At 47.6% G+C, this 17,837-nt stretch overlaps 1 protein-coding gene across 4 annotated transcripts in view; it reads right to left on the bottom strand.

Annotated features, from left to right (window-relative positions):
- Nucleotides 1–17,837, bottom strand: part of LOC143988780 (alpha-1,4-N-acetylglucosaminyltransferase-like) — a 337,591-nt gene that overhangs the window by 37,999 nt on the left and 281,755 nt on the right. The window contains exon 1 of one of the 4 annotated variants that reach the window (XM_077488632.1): nucleotides 16,072–16,278. The exons of the other annotated variants lie outside the window; for them this stretch is intronic. The gene's annotated coding sequence lies outside the window, so the exon portion shown is untranslated. Of the gene's footprint in view, nucleotides 1–16,071; nucleotides 16,279–17,837 lie in introns of those variants that run through there. 4 annotated transcript variants of the gene reach the window in all.

The raw sequence follows: 17,837 nt of genomic DNA, 5'->3' as shown, positions 1-17,837 counted from the left end.
GCTTCTCTGACCAGTTTCCTCCTGTCTTTTTCATCCAGTTTGGAGCGACGTCCTGATCCAGCGAGGGTCTGTGTTGTACCAAATACAGGCAGATATTGAAAGATCCCGCAACATGATCTGTTGCCTACATCAGTACAGCCACAGAACAGATCATGTGGATGCGGACAGCTCGCCTTAAAGGTCCAGTAGATTTTGATGGAGCACAGATCATGGTGTATCCAGATGTGTCCCGAGCAACCCTACTGAGGAGAGCGATGCTGAAGCCCCTGCTGTAGAGGCTTTCCCGAGCTGAGCTGACATACCGATGAGCATTTCCTATTCTGCTGACTATCCAGAAGGGAAAAACCTTTTTCACCCTGTGGCGCTATGCAGAATTACCGGATCTGTTTTCTTTTCTGGAGATTGAACCGATTCCACTGCAGGACTGGCTGAGTCCCCTACCCAGCGGAGATCTCCGCTCGGACCCTCAGACCGCTTCGATGGGCCTCCCTCGAGGCAGAGGGAGTCATCCCCGATAGAAAGAGGCGATCCGGAAACCGCAAGCTTGGAAGACATTTACACATAAGTGTCGGGCAGATCGGGGTGACTGTGCTATGGGATTGTAAATACTGCTTGCCCACTAGAAGGCTCAGGCCTATCAGCATCATTTCCCCTCTCCCTCGCTTATTCAGTGTCCCTCGGTGTCCCCTTGGGTTCCCCGGAATGCCCCCCACCCCGCCCCCACTGTCTCCCAAGTCGCAGCCTAATATTCAGGACAAACGACACTGCCCCCCTGACCAAGAAACAATACCTGTCTAAAGTGTTCTGTCTCCTGCTGCTTAGGGGACTGCAAGAGGGAGTATTCCCAGATGCTAAATAGTGTAAGCACCCCAAGCTAGGCGGACTCCAGAAGACACTGGGAGACGGACACCTACAGTTGGAGGGTGAGCGCGGGCCAAAGCGAGCTATAGACTATTCACAGCCGAACTGCAAACCACGCTGTTCGCTTTGTGATTCCCCACCCATGGAAATGTTTTCTACTGATCTAAGGAGGCCCCTGGCCCAGTAGGAGGGTGCAGGACTCTGGGTGCGGGCTATTGGTAACATGCTCTGATATGTTGGACATTATGGGGGATGTGGGGTGGGGGGCATTGGGACCAATGTATGATATATTATCGGGGTCGAGCAGTCTGGGGGCTGGGCCCTGCTGGGGGGGGCTTTCTGTACTCAGGATGGTCTTTACAGCCCCACCGACGCATTGGACGGATCCCCCGGCCAGAGTTCACCTGAAAGGAGGGACCGTGTCCACCAAGAGAATAGCGAATACTGGGATGGAGGCTAGACCCGGGGGTGCTGTCAGGGGGCAGAGGATTGCGCAGAGGGCAATGAGGCTACAGATTCAATTGTTGGCTCCCATCTGCACAGAAATACCCGAAATTAGGCCTGTCACTGGGGTGTTGTGCTTTGCTATCACACGGGAGGAAGGTGTCCCTCACCTGCTGAACACCCGCCCAATCAGATAGACACAGAGGGCGACCATTGGGACCCCTCGGGGCTGCGTGTTACCGCATGCGGGTGGTTATGTTCAGCGGGGGAAGTAGATACCAACAAATAACATACACTGTTATTGTAGTACTGCCTCTCTGGTGCTGTTATTGTTGAATTTTCAATCCTGTTTTCTTTTAAGGGTTTGGATTTGGAGGGGGAGTTTGTGACCCCTGCTGTGTCCAACTACCTTTCTGGGGCTCTGAGTAGGAGCTCTTGGGGTGTACTGAGACTTGGTCTCTCAAGCACCGTTGGTGTTTTAGAGGTAAAGGTTTACTGATCTATCAGTAACCCGCTCTTTTATCTTTCCCTCTTTGCTCTATTCCCCCCCGTTTTTCTCTTTTTTCTACTCTATTCTGCAAATCTCCTCTTATCTCCTTACTACGACATTCCCTCTTTACTCTTACACACCTTCCACGCTCTTCTCTCATTCCCCTCCCCCCCCTTTTTTTCCCCTCCCTTTCTTCAGTCCCTGATTGGACCCTGAGCACACCAGCGACACTTAGACTAATGTCCATCAATGTTAAGGGGCTCAACACCCCAGAGAAATGCACCATGGTGTTGTCCAACTTGAGACATGCGAAAGCCCACATATGTTTCCTACAGGAGACACATTTGAGCCAATAGGATACCAAGACTCCATAACCAAGGTTTCCCAACCGTCTACCATGGGTGCTCCTCCGAGTCGAAAATCTAAGGGTGTTAGCATATTAATACACTCCATGACTCCATGGATGCTGCATGACCAGTGGAGTGACAAGGGCTATGTTGGTGAAGGGGACCTTGGGCAGCTCCGTAGTGACTCTGCGAACTTATACCTCCAACAATGGCTAGGTTGGATTTCTTGAGTCCACTTTGACTAAATTGCAGGACCTCGCCGAAGGGGCAGTGATCTTGGGGGGAGGGGGGGGAATGACATGAATGTCACACCATGGACCCCCCCCCCCTTGGACGCTTTCCAGGCAAACCTCTCAGTTCTTATACGCAGCTCTCAAGCGTTTGAAGAAAAATCTTCACGCTTTTCATCTGGTGGACGTATGGAGGATTTTAAACCTGACCCAGAGAGACTACACATTCTACTCGCACCCGCATGATTCATATACCAGAATTGATTTATTTATGTTGCCCCATTTTTAGGGTAAAGTCAGCCTCTATAGCAGGGCTTGACAAATTTGCTTGGAATCTAGGAGCCAGCTTAAAAAGTTAGGAGCCAGGTCGGTAACGGCGATCCGGACCTGTCCCTGGCCTGACATGGAGACGAGGCGTTGATAGACCTTACAACACTGAGAAATCAATTGAGATCCCTGGCATTGGTTAGGGCGAAGGAGGTCATTGCTAAATGTAAACAAACCTTCTATGAACATAGCAATAAGTGTGGTAAACTATTACCAAGGGCCCTGAGAGCCCAACGGGCAAGAGCCTTCATACCCGAGTTCATTGGGGAGGGTAATTCTAGTGTGTACACTACGGAGGAAATTGCAGATCAGTTCCATAAGTATTATACCTCCCTGTTCAACCTGCCGCGTCAATCTTTGGAGAGAGGAAAGTCCCATGAACAGAAACACATACGGGAATATATTCAAAGGTCGGGCCTTACCCAGTTGTCTGATGAGGCCTTAACGGCCCTGGAGGCGCCTCTCTTTCGGGAGAGGAGGTGACGTTAGCCATGGCCGAATGGAAAAGCCCTGGGCCCCGACGGGTATTCCTGTCAGGGCTGGCTTAGCCCTTCCTCCTCTAGGCTGGCCACTCAGCTGTTGGCTAATTGCCAGCTCTCTTCTCTTTCCACAGTTACCAGCTGTTCCCGATGATGCTTGTCTGACCTGCCTATTTAAAGTCTTCCTGCTTACTTTTTCACTTGCCTTCGCATTGGTCACATCACAGGGAACCATGTCCTGCTGTTTGTTTCAAGACTGGCTTGCTGACTTCCCACCTGGCTTCTTATCCTGCTTGCGGTTACTTTCCTTGGATCCCTGACTTCCTGCCTGGCTGATTACCTGATCTGGTTAATGAACTTTGAACTGGCTAACTACCCGATCTGGCTACAGGACTCTGGCTATGCTTGACTACGCTTTTTTCTATTTAACTTTTTATTTTTATTAATAAACAAGTGTGATTTGATTGTACTTCTGTCTCAGTCTGTTTCATGGTTTCTGACAATTCGCTACTCTATTATAAGACCTTTGGCGATCTGTTGATGCCGCATTTCTTGGCGGCGTATAATGACGCCGGGGAGGGGGCGACATTCCCGGCAGATACATTGCAAGCCTTTATCATGGTGATACCTAAGAAAGACAAGGACCCCTTACTGTGTCAAAATTAAAGGCCAATATCTCTCCTAAATGTTGACCTAAAATGTTTTACTAAGGTGCTCTCGATGAGATTGTCAGAATGGATCCCATTCTGGGTGCACTTGGATCAAGTGGGCTTTGTGCCCTCGAGAGAGGCGAGGGATAACACCACAAAGGCAATTAAACGTATCCATGCGGCCAAAGTTGGGGGTACCCCAATGCTGCTGCTCTCTACAGATGCCGAGAAGGCATTTGATAGGGTACATTGGCCTTTTAGGTTTGAGACCCTTTGACACAGAGTTAGGCCAGCGGATGATAAACTGTATACAAGCCATCTATTCCAGACCCTCAGCTCAAGTAAAAGTTAATGGTCAACTTTCCTCCCCCCTTGGGATAACCAATGGGACAATACAGGGTTGCCCCTGGTCTCCATTGATATTCATTCTGTCCCTGGAACCCTTCCTCCATGCGGTGAGAGACAACCCCAACATCTCGGGACTACATCTAAGCGACACCCTATCTCCCAAAATAGCAGCTTTCGCTGATGACTTGCTTTTTTTCGCCTCAAGCCCTCTGGTCTCCATTCCTAACCTGATGTTGGAACTGAATAAATACGGAGAGCTGTCCTTTTTCAAAGTCAATTTTCAGAAAACGGAGGCCTTAAATATCTCCATGCCACCTATGGACAACCTGCTGCAAGCAGATTTTCCCTTTAAATGGGCGAGTTCCTATATCAAATACTTGGGCATTCGTCTGCCAAGTAAGATAGAGGAGCTCTTCCCCCTCAATTTTCCCCCCCTTTTAGCGGACATCAAAAAAGACCTACGGAAATGGCAGGTGGGCCTGTTCTCCTGGTTTGGGCGATGTAGCATAATTAACATGAATGTTATGCCCAGACTATTGTATCATTTGCAGACCCTCCCTGTGAGGATTCCAAGTGCTTTTCTTAGAGCAGCAGAGTACTAGTCTCATTCATTTGGGTCCAGAAACCCCCACGACTGGTTCAATCAATCCTACACCCACCAAAAATGTTAGGGGGAATGGCCCTCCCAGATGTGAGTCTGTACCACGCGGCGTGTCATCTGACAAGAATCATTGATTGGTGACGCCACGGGGAGCAAAAGCAATGAATCCAAATAAAGTGGCTCCTGGTGAGAACGGAGTTAGATATGCTGCCATGGTGCCGGAAGAATCTACCGGATTATGCCTTACATCATCCTACTATAGGGGAGAAATGGCGGATAGCCCAAAAATCTTTCCACGAGCATTCGATCACACCCATCCCCACACCACTTACTCCAGTAAATTGGAAACCTGGAGTTCAGCCCGGGATTGAGTGGCCCCAGATTTCTAGAACAAAAAGGATGTCAACTCTGCCACTTCACCAAGAATGGTAGGTGGATGTCTAGGGAGGGTATCATGGAAGACCCTCTCCTTGCAAACTTGTCTTTCTGGCAGAGGCTTCAACTGGCCCACTTCACCTTCTCGGCTCATGCCCCAGTCTTTATAGATATAGACATACTACCCCATGCACCCAAACAGTGGCAGTGGAAGCTTAATGACACACTGATTCAAGCCCCCTATAGTAGAAGAGGTCTCCAGGAAACTGAGGAATTTCTTTGCCTCCAATACGGCATCAGACAGCTCTCTTTCTGGCAGAGGCTTCAACTGGCCCACTTTATTAAATCACAAACTTCTCTGGCACCCTACGAGAGAGCCCTGACACCTTTTGAGCTTCTCTGCCAGGAGAACGAACCAGTGCTCCTTGTCACACCTCCGAAGAAATACAGACTGCCCTATATAACCAAATGGGAACGCGATCTGGGAGTACAGCTGAGAGACAAGTAGAGAGAATAATCCTATTCACATATGTAGCACTGACCCCCGAAGGAGCAACCGATTATTTTTGGGCTTACCATTGCCTTCTCCACCTCGTGCGCATCTAGGGGTTTCCCAAGGTTGATGGCCCAATAAACTGTAGAGACCAACACTTGAATCCACTTTAGGGATATTTATTTGCAAAATGTTGAACAGAACAGTCTCTCAGTAAGGAATAGAGGGTATGGATATTAAAGCTCAGGTACTCTTAGCCCTTGTACACACGGTCGGAGATTCCGACAACCGGATCTTGTCCGAAACTGTTGCATACACACGGTCGGACAAAGTTGTCGGAAAATCCGATCTTTCAGAACGTGATGACGTAATTTCGTTACGATGGGAGTACGTTCAGGCTAGTAGCCAATAGCTTTGATGTAGGAATTTGAACTGAGGATGTGTGGCACCTTGTCCGTCTGAGTAGGCTACACATGATCGGAGTATGTCCGATCTGAGCAGTTTGTCGGAAAATATTTCCGGCAAGTTGGAAAATTTGGTCCAACGGATATTCCGAGGAAAACAGTCCGATGCATACCACACACAGTCGGAATATCCGACAAAATGCTCTGATCGGACACATTCCGACGGAATCTCCGACCGTGTGTACAAGGGCTTAGAACTGCTGACACTTGAATGTCTCCCTCTATGCAATCCAGGGAATAGCCATTCACAACTGGATGTTACAGCTATCTGATAAATCCCTCTTTTGTGGATTTAGCAACTGACAGGTGATTCAAATAAAGCAAAGTCTCTGCCACAGACTTGGTTGTAAAACTTTAGAATGAGAAAAGTCGCTGCCACAGACTTGGTTGTAGAACTGTAGAATGAGATAAGTCTCTGCCACAGACTTGGATGTAACTGAAGGATGAAGTTAAGAACTTTCATTTGGTACCAGTATCTTGCAGACAGTCTGGCGATACCGTAAGAGTGTGGATTCACCTGGTGTCCTTTCCAGCTTAGCTTCCAGGCTCTTACTGAGCAGCCAGCCCTGTGCGTGGCCCTCTTCCGAAGAGTCCTCCCCGGGTTGAGTTCTCAGCTGCTGGGCCTCTCCAAACCCGAGATGGCACCGGACCACCTTGGAACCCTCCTTCCAGTTACTGTACCTCGAGCTAGCCAGCCCCGAGACTCGGAAACAGATAGATCCACACCACAGGCCACAAGGGCTGGTCAGGAGGACCAGGGAGTCAGAACATACTTCTGGACCGGAACCTTGAACCATGTGACCTCGGCACCTTAACCACTTTGCATCCAGGCCAATTCTGACATTTCTCTCCTACATGTAAAATTCATAATAGGGGGAGACGTCCCCTCCCGCCACCCGTAAGAACGATCAAGCGGTGGAACAGCCGATATGATCATTCTTATGGTGCAGGGAATCGCCGGCTGAAAATGCTGATCTCTGAATGATGTCTGTAGCCTCAGGCATCATTCAGATATAACACCACAAAGCCCACGACGTCATATGACGTACCTTGGGCGCCAAGTGGTTAAGTACCCTCTCCCGGAATACACAGCGAGACAACGCACCCACTAATTGGCTCAGAGAGAGATTGGTACGCAATGCATCCAACCAGACTGCATTCCAATGCCTGCTAAAATTGACACCCACACCTATGTCTAGGCAGAACATAATACAGTCCAGCCAAACTGATACGGAGACCATAATTTACTACAATTAATCCTAAAACCCAACTGTGATCTTAGGAACTTTTAAATTGACAAAACATAGCCTGCGCTCTTCAGGAGCCGGCGCTACACATACAATCATCTAATCATCAGGAGGCAGGGTTCAAAATACTATCAGTGGTACTGCACTCCAGTCCGGTTGCATCGGATGTTCCCTCAGAGCTCGAACCGATGCTGGAGATGTGGGGAGGAAGCAGGTTCTCTCCTACACATCTTCTGGTCCTGCAGGTGCCTGACCCCCTTCTGAACAGAGGCCCATCGCATTACACCAAAGTCATGGATCGGGAGCTGCCCAGGTCTCCCGAGTTCTTTTTATTACACCATCATGATATACCGAGCAAGGCCTACAGGAAATCAATCCTATCCCTACTGGTCACAGCAGCAAAAAGTTGCATTCCCCTATTTTGGAAGCAGGCGGAGCCCCCGGGAGTGGCTGTCTGGTTGAGGAAAGTAGCTGAGATCAACAAAATGGAAGACCTGGTGGCAACGGAGAGGGGACTCTAAAAAGTTTTGTAAGAGGTGGTTCTATTGGCTTGAATTTTTCTATTAGGAGGAATGTGCAGAGTTGTTGGCTTAACTACTAAGTATTTTGAGAAAGCCCGGGACGGTTGGTGGGTTGCCGATATGGGGAATGGATGAGGGGTCCCTCTTCCCTTTCCTTCTTTCCCCTTTTTAGTCCCATACCCCACATCCCCCTTTTTCTCTCCCCCCCCCTTGTATCTTCCCCCCCCCCCCGCTCCTCCTCTTTTTCTCTCTTCCTCTCTTTGGACTCAACACTACCCTCTAGTAATTCTACAGGACTAACGACCAATAGGTCGCACCCCCATATCTTTTACCTAAAAATAAAACTGGAAGCAGCTTAATCTCATCTCATACAGGATGCAGAGAGTTTCATAATCTCGAAGTCGGCTTACCAGATCTTGTTTAAGCAGGACTTACAAACAATTGTACCTTGTTGTTGGACGCATTGTATTTTATAGTTGCATTATATTCTTAACATTTGCAAATACTTAATGTGATCCCTGTACCAATTGCATATGTTCTTGTACCGTTTTGTTCCATTACAAATAAAGAAAAAAAAATAAAAAAAGAACAAGTCGCTTCTGCCCATAGCTCTTGAGACTTTTTTTAGTGTAAATATGAGATCTGAGGTCTTTTTGACCCCAGATCTCATATTTATATAAGTCCTGTCATGCTTTTTTTCTATTACAAGGGATGTTTACATTCCTTGTAATAGGAATAAAAGTGACACAATTTTATTGTTTTAAAAGAACAGAAGAATGTAAAAAAATAAAAATGGTAAAATAAATAATAAAGGTATTGACGCGATTGGTAGAGAAATAATTCTAGCACTAGACCTCCTCTAACTGAAAACATGCAACCTGTAGAATTTTTTTTAAACGTCGCCTATGGAGATTTTTAAGGGTAAAAGATTGTAGACATTCCACAAGCGGGTGCAAAAATTGGGCTAACTTTACTGCTGTCTTATTTTTTAAATTAAAACAACGTGTATTTTTTTCCCCAAAAAAAGTGCGCTTGTAAGACCGCTGCGCAAATACGGTGTGACAAAACGTATTGCAATGACCGCCATTTAATTCTCTAGGTTTTTAGGAAAAAAAAAAATAATAATAATAATGTATGTTTGAGGATTCTAAGTAATTTTCTCGCAAAAAAAAAAAAAACGTTAACTTGTAAACAACAAATTTCAAAAAGTGCCTCGGTCCTTAAGTCGTTCAAATGATTTGTTGTGTCACTAGAACAGCTCAGGAAAATCATTAAATTGGTGTATTACCTCATTCAGAAAACTACTGAGTCTGTAATACATTTTTTTTTTTTAGCCCCTTTCCGCCACCGCCCACTGCTCTTAAGAGAATCTAAAAGCCTTAAGGCAGACATTCCGAACATGTGACCACTGTGATTGGCTGTCATAGCGGTCACATGATTGGAAGCTCCTGATCACAAGTATGCATTGGAAGATTTTTTGTGAGATTTTATTTTGTGTGCTGGAAAGAAGCAGCGAGTGTGCTTTCAGGACAGAAAGCCGTTATCTATAGACGCATATATGTGACTGCTTGGAGTGAAAGCCCAACTGCCCAGAGGCTGCGAATATACGCGCACAACCAGATGGAACAGGTTAATTTGTACTAATAGTTACATTTTCATAACAAGCTTTTGGGTGTTGTGCCCTTCTTCTGGGCTGTATTGCTATGTCCTTAAAGTGTTACTAAACCCACAACAGTAAAATCAGTCTCTATATGCAGTAAAGCATTCTTTTTATACTCACTGTGGAATCTAAGGGGTTAATCCTCTGCATTGTGTAAAAAGGCTACTTGATCTTGTATGCACAGATCCTCCCCTCCTACACTATCCACCTGGACAAGTCCAGATAAGACATAGCCTTTGGAGTCAGGCTGCACATGTTCAGTTTGGTGTGTATTGCTAGAGAGTTGTGTTTTTTGGAGGGGAAAGTGTATGCGATTAGCACAGGGCCAATCAGCACTGTCCAGACAGAGGGTCAGGGGTCCTGCAGCCTCATAGGACAGCTCAGTGCAGTATGAAAACTCCTCCTTCAAGCTTCACCATAAAATGATAGAAATCACAAGCTATATACTGCTGATGAGAGAGACCCCTTTGCCACAGAGGCGTTTTCAGACACTTTCACGCTAAACATAGCGCCTGAAAACTGCTTCCCATTAATTTCAATGGATGCTTTCACACTGGGGGCAGTGCGCTGAAAAAAGTCCTGCAAGCAGCATGTTTGGAGTGCTTAACCACTAACGGACTGCCCGCTGTTTTACGTCACTACTTTAAAGAGGAATACCGTTGTTATGGTAGCAGATAGCTACCATAACCCTGGTATCCTCTTTTTCAGTGGGCGGTCTGCTTCAAGATAAAAGTGGTCTCTGTGGCGGATTCACCACAAGGTCACTTATCACCCCCTCAGTTGCCCTCTGCCGCTTACCAGAGCCATCGGTAGCGGCAGAGGCTATTGGATCCTCTCCCTAGCCTAACATGGAAATGAGTGAGGAGAAGATGGCCTCCACCCGTCTCCAAATCATTTTCCAGGGTAGAAGCTACATCAAAACGTCACTTCAACCCAATGCTGTAAAAAAAAAAAAAGTCCCTTTTATTGCATTTTTGTGCAAATATGAAATCTGAGGTCTTTTTGACCCCAGATCTCATATTTAAGAGGTCCTGTCATGCTTTTTTTTCTATTACAAGGGATGTTTACATTCCTTGTAATAGGTGAGCTCACGTGCAGAAGTGAATGCATAGGTGAGTAGCGCCCAAATATGTAAACGGTGTGCAAACCACACGGTAAGTATCGTCCTTTTTTGGCAGCTGGCCGCGTTGAGCCGCAACATGCCGAAGACTTGGTAGAGTGGATGACCAAGCCGTCCTCATCCTCCGTCACCCAGGCTCAGGGTACTTTGTCTGGCAAAGCAGCTGCCAATGTGGCCTCTTCCTTCGGCTCAATGGCATCAGTTACTTCTTTCCTAGCCCCACCATGTCCTCCTGAGGAGCCCCCTGAACCGCTTGACCACATTGTTGTGTACATGCTCCAGGAGGATGCCCAGTGTTTTGAAGGTGCCGAGGTACCCAGCTAGAGGAAGGCAGTAACGTGAGCCCAGAGAGAGGGGGTGCCCAAGAAGGACAGCAATCTGGCAGTCATGTTCCCCCAGCTGCAGCATACTGCCAGGTTTACTCCAGTGATGAGGAGGGAGGGGATGATGAGATCACTGACTCAGCGTGGGTGCCTGATAGGAGGGGGGAGGAGGAGATACATCTCCAACAAGCTAGGATGCCCTCCAGGGGGCCAGCTTAAGGGCAGCACACTGACTGCATCATACTGCAGAGCTCCGCATGTGCAGGGCGCTGCTGTCTCTGCGCGTTATTCCAAAAGTTCTTTGGTGTGGGCCTTTTTGCAACATATGTCTCAAGCATATCTCGCATGGCCAAAACATCACCCACTTGGGCACCACATGCTTGACCAGACATTTGTCGACCTGCCATGCAGTTCGTTGGCAAGCGTACCTAAAAGACCCACACCAAAGAACAAAGCGGGCCTCTCCTTGCTCCTCATCAGCTGGGATCTCCAACCCTACTATATCTTCAGTCCTCTCTGAAACCTGCACTGAGAGGAATGAAGGTGTAGAATTAGGTGTGTCACACCCAAGTACTTGCGGGCCAGGCAAATTTCCCTGCCCCAGCTGCTGTACCGCAGAAAGAAGTTCTGTCTCAGCCATCCACATGCCCAGCGGTTTAATGCTAGCTTGGCTAAATTGCTAGTACTTCAACTGCTGCCTTTTCAGTTGGTAGACTCTGACCCCTTCTGTGAGTTTTTGGAATGTGCGGTTCCTCAGCGGCAGGATCCCAAACGCCACTTTTTCTCACGGAAGGCGATTCCGGCTCTCTATCGGCATGTGAAAGGCAATGTCTTGGCCTCGCTGGACAGGGCGGTCAGGTGCATATTACCCCTGACTCATGGTCCATAGGCATGGACAGGGAAGTTACCTATCTTTCACTGCACATTGGGTGACACTGCTGGCAGCTGGGAAGGTTGCAGGACAAGGTGCAGTAGTGTTGGTGGTTGTTCCACCACCACACCTCCAAAATATTACTACTGGTGATTCTGACACACCTCTCTCCTCCACCCCCTCCTCTTCTTCCTCTATGGCCTCTTCCTGTGCTTTGTCCTCGGCACCAGTGGTGCTCCATAGGCGTTCAAGGGGCTACGCAAGTACGCTGGCAAAAAGATGCCATGCAGTGCTTGAGCTGGTGTGCTTGGGGGACAGGAGTCACACTGGGGCAGAGATTCTGTCAGCTCTGCAGGGGCAGGCTCAGCGGTAATGGACGCCATGCCAGCTTAAGCCAGATATGGTGGTTTGCGACAATGGCACCAACCTCCTCTGACAGGGACACTTCACCCATGTTCCCCGTTTGGCTCGCGTCCTTAACTTGGTGGTGCAGCAGTTCTTGGGCAGGTACCCGGGCTTACAGGATGTCCTGAGGCAGGCCAAGAAAGTCTGTGTGCATTTCCGCCGGTCATATAATGCCTGTGCTCGGCTGGTTGACCTCCAAAAATTAATTCAACCTGCCCAAGAACCACCTAATCTGTGACATGCCCACCAGGTGGAACTCCACGTTGGCCATGCTGCAGCGGCTGCACATGCAGCAGAGGGCCATCAATGAGTACCTGTGCAATTACGGCACCAGGACAGGGTCAGGGAAGCTTGTTTTTTTTCCCCACGCCAGCGGGCTATGATCAGGGATGCATGCACTGTTCTGTCACCATTTGAGGAGGCCACGAGGATGGTGAGCAGTGACAGTGAATGTATCAGTGACAATGTCCCTGTTGTCCCCCTGTTGGAGCATACACTGCGTGGAATAATGGACAGGGCACTTGAGGCAGAACAGAGGGAGGAAGAGGAGGGCTCCCTTACCTCTCAAAGCCCCCCTTTATCCAGACAGTGTTCCTGCTGATCACACAGGAAGAGGTGGAGGAGGATTGTGTCAGCATGGAGGTGGAGCCTAGCACTCAGCATCAGCAGCAGTCTTCAAGGGATCATTTACAGTCCCAAGACCCATGGACTTGTACATGGCTGGGAGGAGGTGGCTGCGGATCATGTCGTCCTTAGTGACCTAGATGACACCGGACCGAATGCCTCAGCGAATGGCCTCCCTGATCCTGCAAAGCCTGCAGAAGGATCCTGGTATTCGTGGTATCAAGGAGAATGATTACTGGATGGCAAACCTCTTTGATCCACATTACAAAAGCAAGGTTGCGGACCTTATCTTACAGTCGCAGAGGATGAAACATCTTTGGGAGGCCTTGCAGAAAGGTTTGTGCAACGCGTTTTCAGAGCCTGGGAAGTTACAGATTCATGGTCCTGGACAACGTGTTGCTGAGGCTTTGGTCAGTCACAGAAGGAGTGGTGGAGAAGGTGGCTGTCTGACCAATGCGTTCAGACAATTTTTTAGTCTGCAGCCCGAAGGTATGATCAGTTCCAGCAACCATCGCCAGCATCTGATTTACATGGTGCAGGAATACCTAGGGGCAAGATCAGACTTGGACACCTTTCCCACCAAATCCTCTGGGTTACTGCGTCTTGAGGATGGACCACTGACCAGAACTTGCACAGTATGCAATTGAGCTATTGGCCTGTCCTGCATCCAGCGTTCTTTGCTGCTGGAGGCTTTGTAACCGATCACAGGGTGCACCTGTCCACTGTCTCGGTCGATCGACTGACCTGCATAAAAAGGAATTAGTCTTGGATCACCACCAGCTACCAAGCACCTGATGCCGATGTAACCAAATATTTTTTTTTAAAACGTTAGATCTCGTCAAGACTGCCCATGCTGATGCTAAGTGACTATCCTCTTCCTCCTCAATGATCATGCTGATAGCTTGTATGAACATTTTTGGTTCTGGGCGCCGCCACCAGTGGCGAAGGCCCAATTTTTCAGCCCTTGTTTAACAGGGGCTTGTAATGACAATTTTTGATGCAATATTTTGCATGAGGGTTTGTTGCTGAGCTCAACTACAGTATCTGTGAGGGGTTGCAGTGTTGTGGCACCAGCACCAGTGCCTAAGGCCCAATTTTTCAGCCCCTGTTTAACAGGGGCGTGCAATTACAATTTGTGATACAATACTTTGCAGCAGGGCTCATTCCTGCGCTCCAACTAGAGTATCTATGAGGGTTTGCAGTGTTGTGGCACCAGTGCTTAAAGCCCAATTTTTCTGCCCCGATCAACAGGGACATGTAATTACAATTCTTGATCTAATATTTCACAGCAGGACCCATTCCTGTACCCACCAAGAGTAACTGTGAGGGCTTACAATGTTGTGTCAACACCACCACCAAAGGCCCATTTTTTTACCACTGTTCAACAATGGCATGTAATTACAATTCTTGATATAATATTTCACAGCAGGGCGTTCCAGCGCCCACCAAGAGTAACTGTGAGGGCTTACAGTGTTGTGGTAACACCAACACCTAAGGTCCAAATTTCTGCAGAGTATATAGGGCAAGCCCCTACTTTCAAACAACCAACTTGCAAACGACTCCTACTTGCAAATGGAAGTAGATAACAGGAAGTGAGATGCAATCTACCCCTAGGAAGGGAAATTCTCTCCCGTAAGAATTAATATGGGAAAAATATGTCTCCTCTCCACTGATGCTTTATCACCAATTCTTGTTTTTAGAAAATTTGGGGGTTTTAGTGAAACATTTGTCATTGGGACAGAAAGCGAGGTGCATTCTTCTGAAGAGGTGCACAGACAGTAAAACAAATGTTACAGGGGTGATACCCCTTCCCTATGTTTTCCAAAAAGCTTAAAAATAGATGTTTTGGCTGGAGCTACACTTTAAAAAATGTACCAGTTCAAAAGTACAAACAGATTCTACTCAACAAACCTACAGTCCCTGTCTTGCTTGCACTGCCTGTATACTGCTGTTCAGGCTATATAGGGCCTGGGGGCCCCACGCCATTCCTTTTTTTAATTTGGGTGCGGGGTTCCCCTTAATATCCATAGAAGACCCAAAGGGTCTGGTAATGGGCCAAAACCAGACATTACATTAAAGCCGCGAGCAGTTTTAAATTACTTTTTTCCCCCTTTAGAAATTTTGTGCAGGGACTGTTCTAAGCACGGGAAACACGCACCACGTCACAGGCATACTATAGACATCCCCCAGGTACAATATTTAAAGGAATATTTTACTTTTTTTTTCACTTTAAGCATCATTAAAATCACTACTCCCGAAAAAACGGCTGTTTTTAAAACTTTTTTTTTGTGCATTGACCCAAACCCTTTTTAGGCCAATAACTTGCATATTATCCTTTTAAAGGATAATATGAAAGTTATCGTCCTTTAAATTAGTACTTTTGATTTTGAACGTTCGAGTCCCATAGACTTTAAGGGGGTTCTAAAGTTTGTGGGAACTTTCGGTCCGTTCACAGGTTCTGGTGCGAACCTAACCGGGGAGTGTTCGCCTCATCCTTAGTGTTTATAAACACAGATCCACAGTCCTGCTCAGTTACTGGGCAATTGCGTGTGCCCAGTGGACATCGCAGCCAGTGACGCGACGGTCACGTGCCCCCTAGTGGCCCGGGAGGGAGATCACATTATATGACGGCAGCCCAGAATGAGAGCTGCCTCGTCCTGCTGGGGGACGGCTAGTGGTTAACCAGTACAGTTGCGTCTCAAAAATATATATATAAAGTATAATACAGGTATCTGCACCCACTTCTGGAGATAGATAGCCACAGATTCTGCAGCTATTATGCCACTTCCTGCTCCCCCCCCCCCCCTCGCTGTCTGCTGGGAAACACACGGGTCCCAGAGACAGAAGGGACTATCTGTATTGCACAGCGCGACTCGCTGTGTGTCTTGTGTGTTCTCCCAGCAGGGGGCCATGGGGAGCTGACACTGTCTGGAGAACACAGCGATTATTGCTAGTGTTTATAGTCGCTGGCAATAACTGCATCCTAAAAGTCCAATATGCTGGTTGCACCCATGTTGATCGATGAATCAACTTCGGTACAATCAGCTTGCCCACACATGGTTCCAATCTAGGCCAGTTCCTGCTGAACCACCTATGGCCGGCTTTAGTATAAATGAAAAAAATGTAGTGCAGACAAAACGTAACTGTTGTTGCAAGTGCACGAATACGGCTACAAACACCATAAGCATTACCTTATCCACATATGTCAGGAAACATCCACAAAGTTTGTCTGCAGCTGTTGGGTAGAGTCCACTGATAAAGCTGTCTTCCCTTTGTTTAATGTGTTCAACAGCTCACGAAAAATGTCCAGACAAGATAAAATGTCCTGACATCAGCTATTACTGATCTTCGTCAAGTTATTTTCAGACTGCAAGGAAAAAGGAGGAGGAGCAGGATGATACGTGGATTGGGGTGGGGAGAGCTGAGAAGTATGCTGGTAAATAGTGACTGAAGAGTCTAATTAAACAGAACCTGACAGGATGGAAAGCGCAGTGTTGCTCACCGTACAAACCGTAATCCACAAACTGAAAGACTGACAGCATTAAGGCCTCATGTACACTACAGCTGAAGTTTAGGAGCAGTTGGGCATTTTTTTCAGCAGCCCCTGACCTCTCCTCTATGTTATATTATGTGTACTTGTACACAGGGTCATTTATAGTAGTTAAGAGGCAGTTGAGGTTACAGGCATTTTTTTAAAGCAGAAAAATTGAGTTCAGGACTGTAGTCTACAGGCTTTTTTTTTTTTAAATAGCCAAAAATGAAATGTGGCTAAATGCTAGTTACCACGTTTAGAAGCATTTGGCACTTGAAAGGCCTTTAAACTCAGCGTCTGAACTAATTTTTTTGCTTTCCAAAAAAGCCTCTAAACTCAACTGCCTAGAAACAACTATAAACAACCCTGTGTACATGTACTGATAACATAACAGAGGAGAGTTCAGGAGCAGTTGAAAAAAAAAATGCCCAACTACTCCTAAGCGTCCCTTTACCAGTAGCAGTGTACATGAGGCCTAAGCGTTTAAAGCGGGAGTTCCGCCTTTTTTGTTTTTAAAAGTCAGCAGCTACAAATACTGCAGCTGCTGACTTTTAAAATATGGACACTTAACCGCCCAGCGCGCCCGCAATGTCGGCACCCGAAGCCGATCTCTCGATCGGCTCTCGGGTGCTGCCGCCACCATCTACGGTATGGAAATCAGGAAGTGAAGCCTTGCGCTTCCCCTCCCGGTTCCCTACTGCACATGCGTGAGTCGCAGTGGGCAATAAGGATGGTCCCTGCTGTCTCTGGGATCTGTGTGTTTCCCAGCAGACAGCGGGGTCCCCGCAGGAAGTGACGTAAATATCCGCAGAATCTGCGGCTATCTATGCCCGGAAGTGGGTGTAGATACCTGTATTATACCCGGAAGTGGGTGCAGATACCTGTATTATACAGGTATCTGCATCCCCCTCCCCCCTGAACGGTGCCAATTGTGGCACTGGAGGGGGGGGAGGGTTCCAATGAGTGGAAGTTTCACTTTAGGGTGGAGCTCCACTTTAAGAGGGAAAACATTTTCTGATACTTTTTAACTGCTTCAGATCCACGCTATAGCTAAATGACAGCTACAGCACAGACCTACTTTGCCGGGAGTATGTCTATGGACATCCTCCCGTGTCCAAGCGGACTGCACGCCCCCTGCAGGGCACACTCTGATCAGCGAGTCTATGAGAGGTCAATCCAGCCAATGACAGCTGATCATGTGTAGTAAACAGAGCCGGTAATCGGCTATTTTTTCTCCTTGTGCTGATAGTGAGGAGAAAAAAAAGCCATCACCAACGGCTCTCAGAGGGACATTAGTCCCGATCAAGGAGAGCTCCCGTCAGCTCATCTGTGCCAACCTGTGCCACCTGCCAGTGCCCACAGTGGCTCATAAACAGTAGAGGTGTGCATCTTCACTGGCCTAACAATTCGATTATGATTATGTCC

Source organism: Lithobates pipiens, unplaced genomic scaffold, assembly GCF_037356315.1.
Source record: "Lithobates pipiens isolate NorthernLeopardFrog02 unplaced genomic scaffold, aLitPip1_a1.2 Scaffold_18, whole genome shotgun sequence".
Classification (NCBI taxonomy): Eukaryota; Metazoa; Chordata; class Amphibia; order Anura; family Ranidae; genus Lithobates; species Lithobates pipiens.
The sequence above is the reverse complement of the archived record's forward strand: the minus strand, read 5'-3'. Positions and strand labels throughout refer to the sequence as shown.